The sequence below is a fragment of the Lasioglossum baleicum genome, chromosome 6 (assembly GCF_051020765.1).
Source record: "Lasioglossum baleicum chromosome 6, iyLasBale1, whole genome shotgun sequence".
Classification (NCBI taxonomy): domain Eukaryota; kingdom Metazoa; phylum Arthropoda; class Insecta; order Hymenoptera; family Halictidae; genus Lasioglossum; species Lasioglossum baleicum.
Window position 1 is genome coordinate 2,637,539 of NC_134934.1, and position 14,275 is coordinate 2,651,813.

The 14,275-nt window shown below is 46.7% G+C and overlaps 1 protein-coding gene across 6 annotated transcripts in view; it reads right to left on the reverse strand.

Moving 5' to 3' along the window:
- The window catches only part of Vn (membrane-bound neuregulin protein vein), a 342,137-nt gene that overhangs the window by 254,280 nt on the left and 73,582 nt on the right, over positions 1–14,275 (reverse strand). The window lies entirely within an intron of this gene.

The following is a 14,275-nucleotide window of genomic DNA, read 5'->3' on the forward strand; positions in this document are numbered from 1 at the left end:
ATCGATTCAAATGTTTTCTTTACAGTACGACAGAACTTTTCCTCCAACCTAATATATTTTAAATTTCTTTTTGGTACGCGTATATGCAATCACCGTATAAAACAAGACTGATGTAAAAAATAAGTAAACAGTGATTCTTTGTGCAATATAAAATTGTCTGAATACCATTCGTAAAGTTCGAAATCAAACGAGACTATATTCCCCAATAAACTGTACCAATAACGTTTAAACGTTGAACCGCACACGCGATATTAAATGTCAGTATCTTTTATCGTACCTCCCACCGTAGTTTTTGCATTCCGTTCAAAGAGTCTCTTGTTGGTTGCTTCCCAATTTAAACACAAGCATTGCTTCCTCCAATTAAACTTTGCAGATCGCGAGGAAGAATCGCATACTGGAAAAAAGTAACGATAATTTCTCGGCCGTTATTATGATCCAATTCCGAACAATAGCGACCGCGGAATACGTCCCACGGCCGTATGCATGGTCAATAAGAATCGCAGTTTCCGGTAGAATCTTCCGGGAAGAGCTGTGGAGCAACTCAGCGGGAACTCGTGCGGAAAACTCGGATTGTACGTGTGCTCCACTCCAGCGAAATGAAATTTCACAGCTGATAAAGTATCGGCGGGTCCAACGCTGCCCTCGAACCGTGTAACGCGTTCTCCGAGCCGTTTTAGTAGTTGGCCAACTTTCCTCCGTTTTCTTTCCGGTCAGATAAATTAGCTCCCGCCCCCCTCGTCCCTCGTATTTACGGCAATAAACTCCGAAAACACTTAGGTGGTCCGTGGAAGGAAGCGAAGCCCGTGTACCAACGAAATGTCGGGTACGTTCGCGGTGCTCACGAGCCTGTAACGCTTGTGTCAATAATTACGAAAGAGAACGTCGCGGCCGAGCGAGCAACGGACATATTTCCCGGAGAAATACGACAACGTTCCAGATTAACTTTCCCGACGGGCAAACGGCTCCTCCCTGAATTATGCGGAAAGTTCTACGCTCGGTCCCGTTGCGTCGCCCCCTTGTCCACCGACGCGTTTTATTGTTTTAATAAAAGAATGAGCACGCGATATATCGCCCGCATTGTTGCTGCCGCAACGCGAGTTGCGAATTGCGGAGCGATGGGGCCGAACTATGTTGCTACCAAAGTGAGCATCACTGGAAACGTTCGAAATGCCGGCCTCCAGGTTTTCAAACAATTCTGCCAGAACTGTGCGAGATTATACAATTGTTTATAATTCACGGTACAAATTAGATCAAGTCGATTCTATGGCTGGAAATAAGACGAAAATCAAGAATAACGAAATTGTGTGGGAGGCTTCGTTTTCAAGAAAATTAAATTAAAAAGGAAAAAATGCATTTGCATTAAAAACATTTGTTACGTCATCACAAATAAAGGAGATATTTAGGTGACCACATTTAGATGGACTACCCTGTATATGTTTGATTCGTTCTTTTCCCTACAGTATCTTATAGTATCTCAAGTAAAGGATTATGAAATGATGTTTATTGCTGAACGCTCGAATTGGCGCTTGTATTTTCAACAGGCATTGTTCAATTCCATATCGTCGGCTCGCATAAAACCGTGAATGAAAGGGTTTACGAAGTCTGTGCCCCCGTTCCCTCCACCTCTTAAATTTAATTATAGCGCAACGATAACGGGGAGATGCGGTATCAGAAGAAGCACCGAGTGGTAGTAAAGACGTAAAACGCGGACCGTTACTGTCGAGTTACGAGGGTAATACTGGATCTACTGGCAGTCAGCGAAGCCCCCCTCGAGCCCCCATCTTGCCAACTTCGTTAATTTCTAACAGCATCTACCCTGGCTGATAATGCGGATTCTCCGCCCCCCCCCCTGCAATGTCGAATCACTTTTCTTTTCCATGGACTGCAGATTTTCATAGAGGAACATCGTAAACATTTTCTGTATGTAATTCAAAACAGCAACAATATTATAATAGTAGAATTTAAAAATTTTCTTGTATTATTTTCGACCTGTTAAACGTATTGAGATTGAAAATGAATTTGCGTGTAACTCCAGTTTGTTACAATTCCGGTGGTAGAAAATATTTATGTTGCATGAAGATGCATAAAGATCTGCTGTCTATTTGATCAGTAGACTGCGGATTTTTTATGCGTCTATAATAAAAATGGGTAAATCCAATTTAAAAAAGTTTACAGGTGAAGAGAATTTAGAAACACCAATGTATTATTTTCAGCCCACCAGAATTATTAAAGAAGGAAAGAACTTTTCCTCGGCTCCTGTTTCTTCAAATTGACGGAGAACATTTTTATTTTGCCTAAGGATCCGCAGTCTATTGATCAGTGTACAACGCGTAAGTACGCGCGTTGAGCATAAGCATGAGCAAATATATACAGCATATTAGACACTATACACAATGTACAGTGTAGTTGTTTGCTGCACTGTTCGCGAAAGCGGTCTGTTCGAAATCGTTCACCGCGAGCCGTCTGTAGGATCAATTTTTTCAATTCGCTTGGGGTGAGATGAGAAGCGTCAAAGCGCGGTCGCAATTAATCCGCGACGAAATAATTCAAGCCCGGTGGAGTTCGCGCTACTGTCTTCGAGGAATTTGCATGGGACACCGCGGCCACGAGCTCGGGCGCGAGAGCTTGTTTCGCATGCGGGAAACACCGTCGGGGAACACCTGTCCGCCCACACAGAGGGTTATATCACTTAGCCGGTAAAACTCGGTGCATGTTGCGCCCGGACGCGACGCGACGTGAAACCGACGCGCGTCGCGTCGTTTTCTCGCCGTTCTTAAGCCCGGATGAATCCGTTTACCGAACTTTATTGTGTCCCGTTTGTTCCGGGGCCTCGTGCCGTTTAACCCTTCCGCTCCTGATTTCTTTCGAGCTTGTCCCTTGCCGAGACTACATCAGCCGAGCCTTTGTCTCGTGCATAGTGGACCTTGCTTTTATTGTGTATGTTGAAAGGAGTGACTGTGTTTCATCACTTTTGTGGAACAGTATTTTTCTAGGCTTGGTAATATGGAAATAGTTGTCTCTTGTCGTGTCAAATTGACACGCGGGACAGGTGAGGGTTAAACCTTTTTTCGATGACATGATTGTTAAGCTCACATGTTTTGGAACCGCCAGTACATGTAGCGAGAGAAAGGGTTAAAGACGAAGGAGATTTGACAGTTCTTGTTAAGGTTTTTCTGAAGAGAGAAATGGTAGGAAGAGCGAGTGCTAAGAAGATTGTTATCAATTATCGTTCTCCCGTTTTTCCTAGACGTCTTTTCTATATGGGGTCTGCGGAGCTAGCTGAAACGTTGATTTCGAAGTGGCCGCGTGGGCGTTCTCGGGAGCCAGCCATCTCGCGGCGATTAATTTTGATTAATCGTCAAATTAGATCGGCTTAGATTGGATCTCACGCTCGCCACGGTAGATCTTAATCCATCATTTCTAATTTATCGGACGGAATGAATGCGAGTTATTCGCCACGCCCGCGTCCCTATCCTATTGTCTCACGATCCCGTATACACTGCTCTGCAAAAGTATAAGCAAATTCTTCGACATCAATGTTATTTCGCAACGATTTAATATTTGTCGCTATGACGTTCGCAGAAAAGTTGACTTTATTCCAGCAGTGTTATAAAATGTTCCAATTCAGACGCATAGAGTTGGAAGAAAAGTTTGTACCGTTTTTGGAATAAAATTCACTGATAAAGTTACGATTCGTAAAGCAGACAAAAGTAATTACAAAAATGTTTTCGTTTGAGAATTTTCTCGGAGAATCGATTTTTCGGTTGAGGAGACGAAAGAGAAGAACTTTTGGCAGACAGTGTACCAAGTCGGCACAGATGGGTGCGAACGGATCGAAGCTAGTCGAAGACATGTCCGCGCGATTTTCGGAGAATCGCGTAATCGAGGCGAGGGTCACGCGAAACACAAGAACGATCCGCACGAGCGAGCGGTCCGTCGCGTTTTTCTTTCGCGTTACGTTTCTGGTCAGTGGCGTGGAAAAGTCAGCGCGGCGTACGTGTCTACCGGGATGACCATACTTTATTTATTTATTTACTCGAGCAAACGGGAAACCGGCCATGGAAACATACTTTTCCTCGGTTCCGTTCTCCCCCGTACGTGTCCGCGTTCCGTAATGCGGCTACGTGTTTCCCTGCGCTATCCATCCCAACGTTTCCATACGTTCGACGACGACAAGCGACCGGCACGCGTCGAACGATGTATCGTTGCATTTTTACCGGCAGATCCGAGTTCACAGAAGATCGATTACCCTCTTCTAACTCAAACTGCGTTATTTTTCCTGAACCATCATTTTTTACTGCACGAAAAAATTCTAGTTATAATTCAAACCTTTCCGTTCCCAACAAAAAAAAGGTTCGACTCAATCGGACGAATGATTTCCGAGATAAAAATTGAAAAGTGCAACCTGTCGTACGTGAATTCCTAACTTGCGATTTTTACATCCCAACAAACGCGGCGTTTTTTTTTATTACGTTCCATGCTACAGAACTAATGTTTCTACACGATCGAAAATGGTCGCAGTAGAGCAAGCGTTCCTCTTTAAAATAAAAATAAAGTTGCAACTCGATGGGACGCGTAGTTGCCAGGATAAAAATTCACAAGTGTAACCTGCCGCGGTCGTGAATCGCGTAATCGTTTCTCGAGAAGCAATCATTCCGCATTTACTCAAAAGGAATACAGCTTGTCCGAGTCCCGATAGAAGATATGAATCGTATCGAAAGCGTTTTACTGATCGTTGTCACGAAAACACCATTTCCCCTAAAAGCGTGCAAAAATCGCGGGATCGTCTCGTAACTTTTCCAGTGGGTGCTCGCGGAACAAGGGGTCTCTCTCTCTCTCTTTCTCTCTCTGTCTAGATGAGAACGGTAACTTCGATTCGGAGCAAGACGGGCGAGCGTGTGGGAGCTTGGTGCGGGTGGAAAAACTGACTCGGCGAGTAACGGATCCGGTCGAAACACAAAGTTAAAAGGGCTGTAGTTCCGCGCGTTGTCGTCGTCCGATTTTATTGCACGGTGCTTCAGCCGCTCGTATACGAGCTCTCTCGCATAGATAGCATCTGCTCCGTCACTTGGAAGTTTCCGCGCGTCCCGTAGCTCGGTGCCCGACGCTACCGGTTTCGTATGAAGCATTTCATTACGTAATAAATCGTCGATTCGCGCTCGCCGAGATGAAGCTTCCGGCCAGCCCGTGCAACGCGACGAAGAATTATTTCCGCCTCGTAAACCGCGGTGAGCGCGGCAACGGAAAAAAATTTACACCGGGGGTTTAATCAACGCTCGGAGGACCGACGACGGGGTCCTAGGATGTGATAGTTTATCGTAGAACCGCGGCCGGGGACTGCCTGGTGGCTGCTCAATCGTCATTTTTCTCGAGAGTGATTGCTATTCGTTCGATTTCGTCGATATACTGGCTTTAAACTTTCATTTTGTCTAGAATCGTCTAGACATCGTGTTTGGGTCAGTTACGGACTTGGAAATGGCTGAAAGTTAAATGTCCTTTTTTTCATTTATATATTTATTAAGGTCGCGTCGACTATTGTACTAGGTCATCAGCGACCACGGAAGAAATGATAAAATTTATAGCAGTGGATTACATGTATGTATAGTGTAGTGTGGAAGGCTTAATTTTCCTATTTACGTTTTCTAATTGCGATTCCTAATTGCGTTCTACGACGACGTGTGGGTTAAAAAGTTGTTGTCGCATTGATATGAGTCAATATTGTTTCATAGAAGTCGAGGGCCACAAAACCACACCCACTTGGGACACAAGCGTTCCTAAGGATGCCACGAATAGTAGCCAGTGTCGAAGACGTTGTTTCGCGAGGATTTCGCGCAACGACCGATGAAAGGGTGCCGGAGTTCCCAGGATGCCTTTGAATTAAACCGTGAGGGTAGCTCATCGCCGAATCGTGGATCTTGCCACGCCGCGCCGGTTAAAATTGCGGATTATACGGAGTTTCCGGGCCGGTTCGTGTCTTTTTCGTGAGCGACGCCGCGCCGCGTGTTTACCATTAAAATTCATGGAATAATAATGCGGCGGTCGATCGTAAATACCGGCCGTATCCTTCTTATTCGGTTCGCTCGGCGGCGATACCGAAAGAAAACCTCTCGCTCCTCCGCGAGGAACCCTCTCTCTCTCTCTCTCTCTTTCTCCAAGGCAACCGGGAGATTTAAATCGACGTCTTCATCGCGAAGTCGAATCCACCAGTTCTCTATTCCGGTGAACGCGTCGCTCCGGATCCCGGGAGTGACGAGAAATCGTCGCTCAGGGAAAACGCGATTCGCTCAGGGGCCACCCTGTGAATTCTGATTCGAGGACGTCGTCGCCGAGAGAATGTAACGACAATTTGAATTTAAATCCCGAATTAAGAGGATGATGAGGCGTCGCGCGCGGCCCGCGAAATGTTTACTGAAATTCGCGCCAAGCCCTCGAGAAAAATATTTAAATTGCGCGACGCCCTGTTTACCACTCGACTGAAGCCGCTGCGGAATATCACCGCGCCCCACTTGCAAAAACGAGATTCAAATCGTTTCTGGTAACATGTAAAAATCTTGGCAAACACGTTCGACGATTGGCCTTTTTCCGAGAAAGAAATTGTCGACGAGTGCATTTTGTTTGCATGAGAAAATTCGACGGTAGAACAATCGAACGGTAACACTGACTGTTATACACTGCCTATTAAAGCTAACAAGGTCCAAGCAATGCAAGGATCAGCGATTGTAGCCAATTCCTGCAACAATAACCGAACACCGGTGAAAAGCGCAGCTCAGACGCATACTCGAGGGTTCTAATGGAAGACCAACATAACTCATGGATCTCGGCGTCTCGTCGGCGGTAACGTTGCCGCGAAGATGCGAGTCCCCGGGAAGCAAAGGTACACCGGAAGTTTGGCAGCAGCCGGAATACATCCGCGAAGTTACACATCCTTGTCCGAGGATACAGTCGGTCGATGGATTCGGCACACAATCTGCGACCGGCAGGATGCGTTCGTGTCGTGAATGAGAAACCATGCTAACACGACGGCGAGGGGACAAGAAGGGGGTACGAGTAGAGAAAGAGAGAGAGAGAGAGAGGGATGCAAAAGAGGGAACGAGGAAGGCGTGTATGTACGCGGAACGGAAGACGAACAAGGCGGGCCCCGGAGAGGAGAGGGTTATATTGACTGTATTGGATTGAGTATTCCATATTTTCCGCGCTCGGCCAACCGGAAGATGGAACTCGCCCGACCGGAAGATCCGACAAAGGCGGCTTATTGGCTGACGTTACTTCGCCTTCGGATGTTTCGTCGCGATACGAGAAACCTCCCTCTTCTGCTTCCTCTTCTTCAGCTTCGAACCGTCCCATCCTCTGCGCCAAGAATTATTACGATTTACCTTTGAATACTTCGTTCCAGGAATGCTCCGGGAGACTGACAATTCTTCGCCGAGGGAGAGGGCGACGACTTAAGAATCGATGTGTTCTGTGTCCGATGAAACGATCGAACAATTCGGTGAATGGCGCTCGTTGTTGCCACTCGACCAGCTCGGAACGACGACAACAGGTATTTGCTCGGATGGCGACGGTAATTTTCTCGTGCCGGTTTCTATGAGTCCAATGGTAGTTTCTTCAAAGGGTGTTGTCGCCGGACGGGGACTTTTTCTGCGTTTATGCCGAACCGTTACTAATGATTCAGAGCTTTCTTTTTTTATTGTTTTTAAGTGGAGGGGGTTGAAATGCGTTTATGCACTATTTTCCGGAATCATACTCTCCCAATCCACATTCCGGGATGACGCAGCATCCAGACTCTACAGGGTGACCCTTTTCCCAAGGGCGTATTACGCGAGTTCACGGGCGCAATGTGGACTCCGAGATTGACACGTATATCGACGAACAATCGCATTCCTGCGGCTACGCCAGACTACGAGCACTGCAAACTCAATTTGTATCGTGCCTCAGTTCGAAAGCGAACAATTAACCCGAAATGTTGACCGCAGCATCGTTGCGACCCCGGCTCCGATCTACTACGAACCCGCTATCTCTGTTTCTTGCTTATTGGCTAACTCGATTTCAATCGGGACAGACCGTTGCTCGTTTCGCGGGGATTCTACAAACGCCACCGCGATTATGAGCTATCTGATCCCGCTGGCTCCGCCGATCATAAGTAAGATCGTCAATACCCAGAATTTGCATGTCTAATAATTGAGTATAAACAGCGAGGAAAATAATCGTGATTTTTTATAGAAAGTACATACAGTGACACAGCTCCGACACGTGTCGATGATTTCCATGGGACCCCTCCTAACAATGTACGACTTTTTTGTTCGAAAAGGTCAGTTTCCACGTAGAAAGATATAGCGAAGGGTTGAAGGGACACGAATACGTTGCAAAAAGGAGACACAAGTCACGAAATCCGCGCACCCACCGCCTACGTTCCCGCGGGACGAACGTGTTACAGCGGAGTGGAACGGGCGACTCGCGATTTGTCGATGCCGGATTTCATTAGCAAGTTTGATTTAATTACCCGGGCCAGGCTGTTGGCCGGTCCCGCGGTCAGGCAGCCCTTTAATGGCTCCACCATTTGTACGCTATGATTTCATGAGAATCGTATGAGATAGTCGAACCGTAATTCCGCGGTTTTCGCGTCCACGGCTCTGTGCAACATCGCATCGGCCTCGATCGTTTTTCCGTTCCGTTCCGCTGGATCGGAATAATGTTTATCGGCCGTGGAAACGGCCGACGGTTTTCCGTTTTCGACGCGATGTATCTTCATCAAGCCTCGACGCCTGTCGACGCCCATTTTTCTCGCTAATAAACCGAGCTATTATCGCGCTTAACCCTTTCAATCCCAGCAATGACTACTGTCGACGTACAGCCATGTGCACAGCAGTGTCGATTATAAAAATTTCAGTTTTTCTCGATTTTCGACCTCCAACTATTAAATAAATCTAAGAATTCTTACACATATCTTAATATCTGTCGTTCTTTTCCGTATCAACCGATTTCGATGAAATTTTTACAATCAATTTTTGAAAAAATTTCTTTTCGCATTGTGTAGTAAACTAATTGCTCTAACTTCTCAGAAAAGTTAAAATCGTAGAGTCCAATATTTAAAAAGTTATTGTTTTTTTTAGAGCGTCCGAATATTAATAAGAGTCAACGTATACTATTCACAAGTTCTTAGTATGTACTACGTGCACAGAGTGCACATTCGCTGTACGCTCTTCCCCGTAGAGTAACCATATTTGGACCCACATGTTCATTGAAGAAGGGTTTAGTAATTCGCCTTTTTCTTGCTCCAGCCATAGTGAAGGGCAGGGTTGGCTAACGAATGGGGTTTCTTTTGGCCAGCTCGATTTACCTGACAGTCGGGTAACCGGTCGGTTTTCAACCGAGGCGAAATACGGCCGGATAACAAAGGATCAAAAACGGAAGCGAGTACGAGAAGGTTGCTCGATTGGTTCGCGGGCCGAATTGTTCCGGCGACGGTGACTCGATTAACTCTTCGCTTCCGGGGATGCTGGCGCGCTTTCAACCGCACCCCTTTTATCTTCTGGACAACTCGCGTGCTAAAAAGCTTCGTCTCTTCTTCCCTTCTTCGCTCTATCTCCGTCCCATGTCTTCCCTTTCGCGATTATCCAATATTCCTCGGTAACGATCGCTGTCGCTCGTTCGCTCGCGTTATTTCGTTTTCCGATAGGAAAATTTCATCGACTTCGATTACTTGCCGCGTTTGCGCGATATTGCTGCTATCCGATTTGCGCTGGCTAACGATTACCGAGTTTAGAATGGCTAACCTGTTCGCGAAAAGTTGCAGCGATTCATATTATATCCCTTAGACCAGGGTTTCCCAACGGGCTCCAGATGAACCCCTTGGGGGTCGATGAAAGTCTAAATAAATTTTTAAGGAATATAATGATTACAAAATAATATCCGTTTTATTATGTATAAATATAATATAGATAAACCATTTCAAGCGGAATATTTCAAAAATTTGATCAATAATTAAAAGAAATTTTTTCGGTATCAACGTCCACTAACCAGAACGCTGGCTCCCCGGATCGATTCCCCAGGTGATTCTCGGTACCCGGAGGTCTAATCGAAGCCGATTTAGCCGGATCCACCGTCGCAAATCACAGGCCGCCAGGGATAGGCAAGACGAACAATTTCCTGGGCCGAGTAGCCGGCGATAATAACAAAACGCGATATGAATCTTCATCTTCGTCGTTGTTCGTGCGATCGGCGATCCTCCCTCGGCAATATATTTCAATCCCAGGCGTTAAGTACTCTATTCTGACCCGTATAGCTGCATATACGGAGACCCGTTGAAATTGCGGCGGCTCGCGTCATGTCTGAGCAAATCTTCCCTCCCCGGACCCCCTAGACAGACACTATGGCCCCTTCTCTGGTAGAACTACCATCGATTTTCATCGAATCCGTGTCGACAGAGACGTTCGAGCCTATCCGCGTCTCCTTTCAGCCGTGCAATTGGCTCGACGCCTGACGATGGATTAAAATTGCCTTCCGCGATCCCTTTTGCGGCTCCAAACTCCTCACCCAAGCCAGATTGTATCCCTGTAAACGACCCCGTAGATGTTGATGCGACCTGTATAAATAAATTTTAAAAAAAGATGCTCTCATCACTCCATGCCTAAATTGAAATAATATCGATCGATCAGTCTGTGAACCTAATAGTTACCCGAAATGTCAGGCCATTAACAGTTGCAGCTAACAGCAAGTTCGGAAACTGCCTTGAAACTATGAGCATTGTCTTCGGATGGATATTCGGAGAGCATGGAGGAGATGCATTTTGCAAACGAGTGCTCGCTATTTTAATTAGCCCGAGATTATTCCTGTTCCGGGCCGTTTCATCGTTCAGGGACGTTTCCTAGGACGTTCGTGAGAAAATTGCGTGGCCTCGCAGAGGACAACGGGCCACTTTCCCCCGGCTAAGTGTAACGGGGATAGTAAGAATCGGGCAACAATTGCTGGTGGAATCGTCTCGTCGGGCGTACAATAGACCCGAAGTAACTGAAAGTTTTCCGGGTAGTTTGAATCCCGATCAGGATCGACGTGGCCTGGCCCGAGAGCCATCCGCGAGAAGGTAAACAGATTTAACGAGTAAATTAGGGGCGCGGGGTGGGCCGATATTAAGGTTAATTACGTGAAATCGGTTTCCGGAGCCCAAGAAACGCCTGAGACCCGACGAATTAAACGTGGCCGTTTGAATCCGAACGAGTTTCTGCCGTCACGGCTCGAACCTCGTTACCTTTCTCTGCCTTTTCAACCAACCCGGCTGGCTTCCTTTTCCTCTTCTTTTCTTCACTGGTTTACCCTCGTACGCTCTTCAAAAATAATTATACGAAAAATCCTTTCCTCGGTTCTCACCTACTTTTCGTTTGCACTTTGATTCCGACACTAATTGTCATCTCTGCTTAATTTCATATTCTACAGACAGTGCTGGGCAAATACGTTAGGGGGCAAATGCAGTATTTATTAGAGTGGACCTTATTTTTTCACAAAAAATTTTTTCATCACCCCACCCCAGAATTGTGACAAACGTTGAGAATATGATCCGGAAAAAATTTGGGGCCGATTGGATCATGGGAAAAGGATGCGCAGCAAATTTGAAACAACATCGAATGGTGAATGCGAATGGTCGCGCGCAGCAGTCTCCGCAAAAGAGGTCACAACCGCGGCATACCACTCCGGATGGCATGATCGAAACTCCCCGTGATCCGAATTAAGGTAAAGACCGTCGGGGCCGAGGCGAGGGGAACGACAGCAGACCTCTGGCAAGTATCACTTGACTGCGCCATAAATCACTCGATACTAGGCCCTCAAAGACGAAGAAATTAAAGGCGAGCGAGGTGGACGAGGACGCCGGTAGTTTTCTCTCCCGGCCTTCTCTGAGCCTCGAATAACAAATAAACAGTGGCGTCTTCGTTTCCAGGCTGTTACTCGATTCGCGGAATCCGTTCGAGATGATTTAAGGACTCTCATGCAAGCGGCTCCATCCAACCCCATCAGACTCGGCTCTTGCATTGCGATATCTCCTCTCTTCCCTATTCCTTTCGAATTTAATATTTCCAATTAATCCGTACTATATAACGTTACAAGTATCGAATCGACGATTAGACACTTGGAGTCGGCTTGGGTTTAACTTTAACAACTATCCTCATGGAGTACTCCACTTCTTTAGTAACTTTCAACGTTTCTGCTTGCAAAAGATACAATCCCGAAGAAGATAATTTTCCACCAAAATTGCCAGTTGTTGATCCAATTAAATCTTGACCGCCCGGGTAGAAATGAAAATAATGAAGCTTGCACGGGTCTCGCAGCTTTTGAGACACTTTGACCGTTTTTTTTTATTGTAGAAAATCTCATACGAGATTTATTTCGACATAAAACAGACAAGGGAAAAATTTTACAGAATAGGAAAATACAAATACAAATACATAAACATTATTATGGAGACATGTATACTAGACACAGTGTGGACATCCGAACCGCTTATATTTACTTCAGAAACCATAAGGACAAAAAATGACAACATGTAAAGGCAAACCTTGATATTAGGTTTGGCTATTGGCAGTGAAACATTCACCAGTAGCTGAAAGTTGATTTTACGGAGCTACACTTTGACCGTTCATTGATCGCGCGCGCAGAGGGGAAACGAAAATGAACACGTTGCCAGATATAACAGATTCGCCGGGATAATTCGAAAATTGTCTAGATGTGGTGTAGCTCGAAAATTCAGGGTAGTTTTGAGAGAGACAGCCGACGGACGTCTCGAGGATGTCGAGGGGCGGGTGCACGCGAGGTTCAACGTACCCGGGGGATCGGGTCACGCTCGTTCGCAACGTGATTCGGTGGTTAGACGGACAGGCGGCGAGTTGATGGCTTGGCTCCAGGGTTTTTCCGATAGCCGTCGAGCGATTTGTATGTTCTTCCGGTAATTCCATTAGCCTTATTAAACCGGCAAGACCGCAGAGCCAGCTTAAAGGGACCGAGGCGGTAGGGGTAGTACGGGGATGGAAGATTCGAATTAGGATCATGCGAGCGCGCGATTTCGCTGTATGACGGCACGCGATGCTCCGTCAGTTTTGGATTGAATCTAATTAATCGGCCTCGCCGATCCGAGGTATGTAACCGCGGATGTCGGACGTCGCTCGTACACATACTACTATACACGGTACGATAGATACTCGGACGGTTTTCCGCTGTTTGTTTCAGCCCCCCACCCCGGAGATTCGCCGGTAGAACGGCGGTTTTCGGCGCAGTCGGCAATTATTGCGGGAAAACCGACGCCGCGAATAATTTGTCCGACGGCCGGGCGCCGCCGCCGCGTATTTCATCGAGCGTTACGCTTCCAGGCGACCGTTTCCTGGAGCTCGGCTATTTTTTCCTGCAGTCGCGGACGCTCCGACGATAAATCATCTCTCTCTCGCGCGCGGTCGCGAGCCGGGGCTAACGCTTAAGGGAGTATTCTAGTGTAACAGGTCCGAAAAATCGATTTTATGTTTCGCATATATCGAAAGTTGCGGCATTACAACAACGTGCTCCCGGAACTTTATAATCGTATATCGGATAACAACGAAATTATTGACGATTTCAACCATGTTGAAATGCAGAAGTAATTCTATAAAAAGGAATAACATTTTTTTTTAGGAATCACATGGGAATTTCAGTATTATGTGGTTATCGGTCTGATCATGACCAACCAATTCTACTTCTCACGCCAAGTAGAGAACGCGAACGCGACGGATCTCGAAATTCGATTGTTCCTTTTCTTCCAAATTGTTTCCGCGCGTAGAATTACGGTGCCGAACCGCAACGGAATAAGATCGCCGACGGAACAGTGATCCCCTGGTGCAATAATCCCCAAGAACGTTGCACGGGAGCTTTAGCCACAGCAGTAAGTATACTCCCAGAGGCATCAGGAGAGGGTGGGGCTTCTAAAAGTCTCGGGGAGGTTTCTGAAAATCAGCGATCCTATGCAAAATTTATTAGCCGGCTGCCTTCCGTCTCGGTCCTCCCCTAATTAGAAGCAACGAATCGCAACGAATTCGGGAAACGCGGCCGAGCCAGAGAGACATAGACTGTGGCAGAGAAACAGAGACAGAGGGGATGGAAAAAAACAGAAGAAAAGCGAGCACGAGGCGAACTCGGGAATTGACTCTAATTAATTCAAAGGACCGGGGCTCTCTCTCTCTCTCTCTCGGGCTCGGAACAAGACCGCGGAGCAGACCGGAACGATGTCCAAAGAACGACGCGAGAATGGCGACGGGGGACGGGG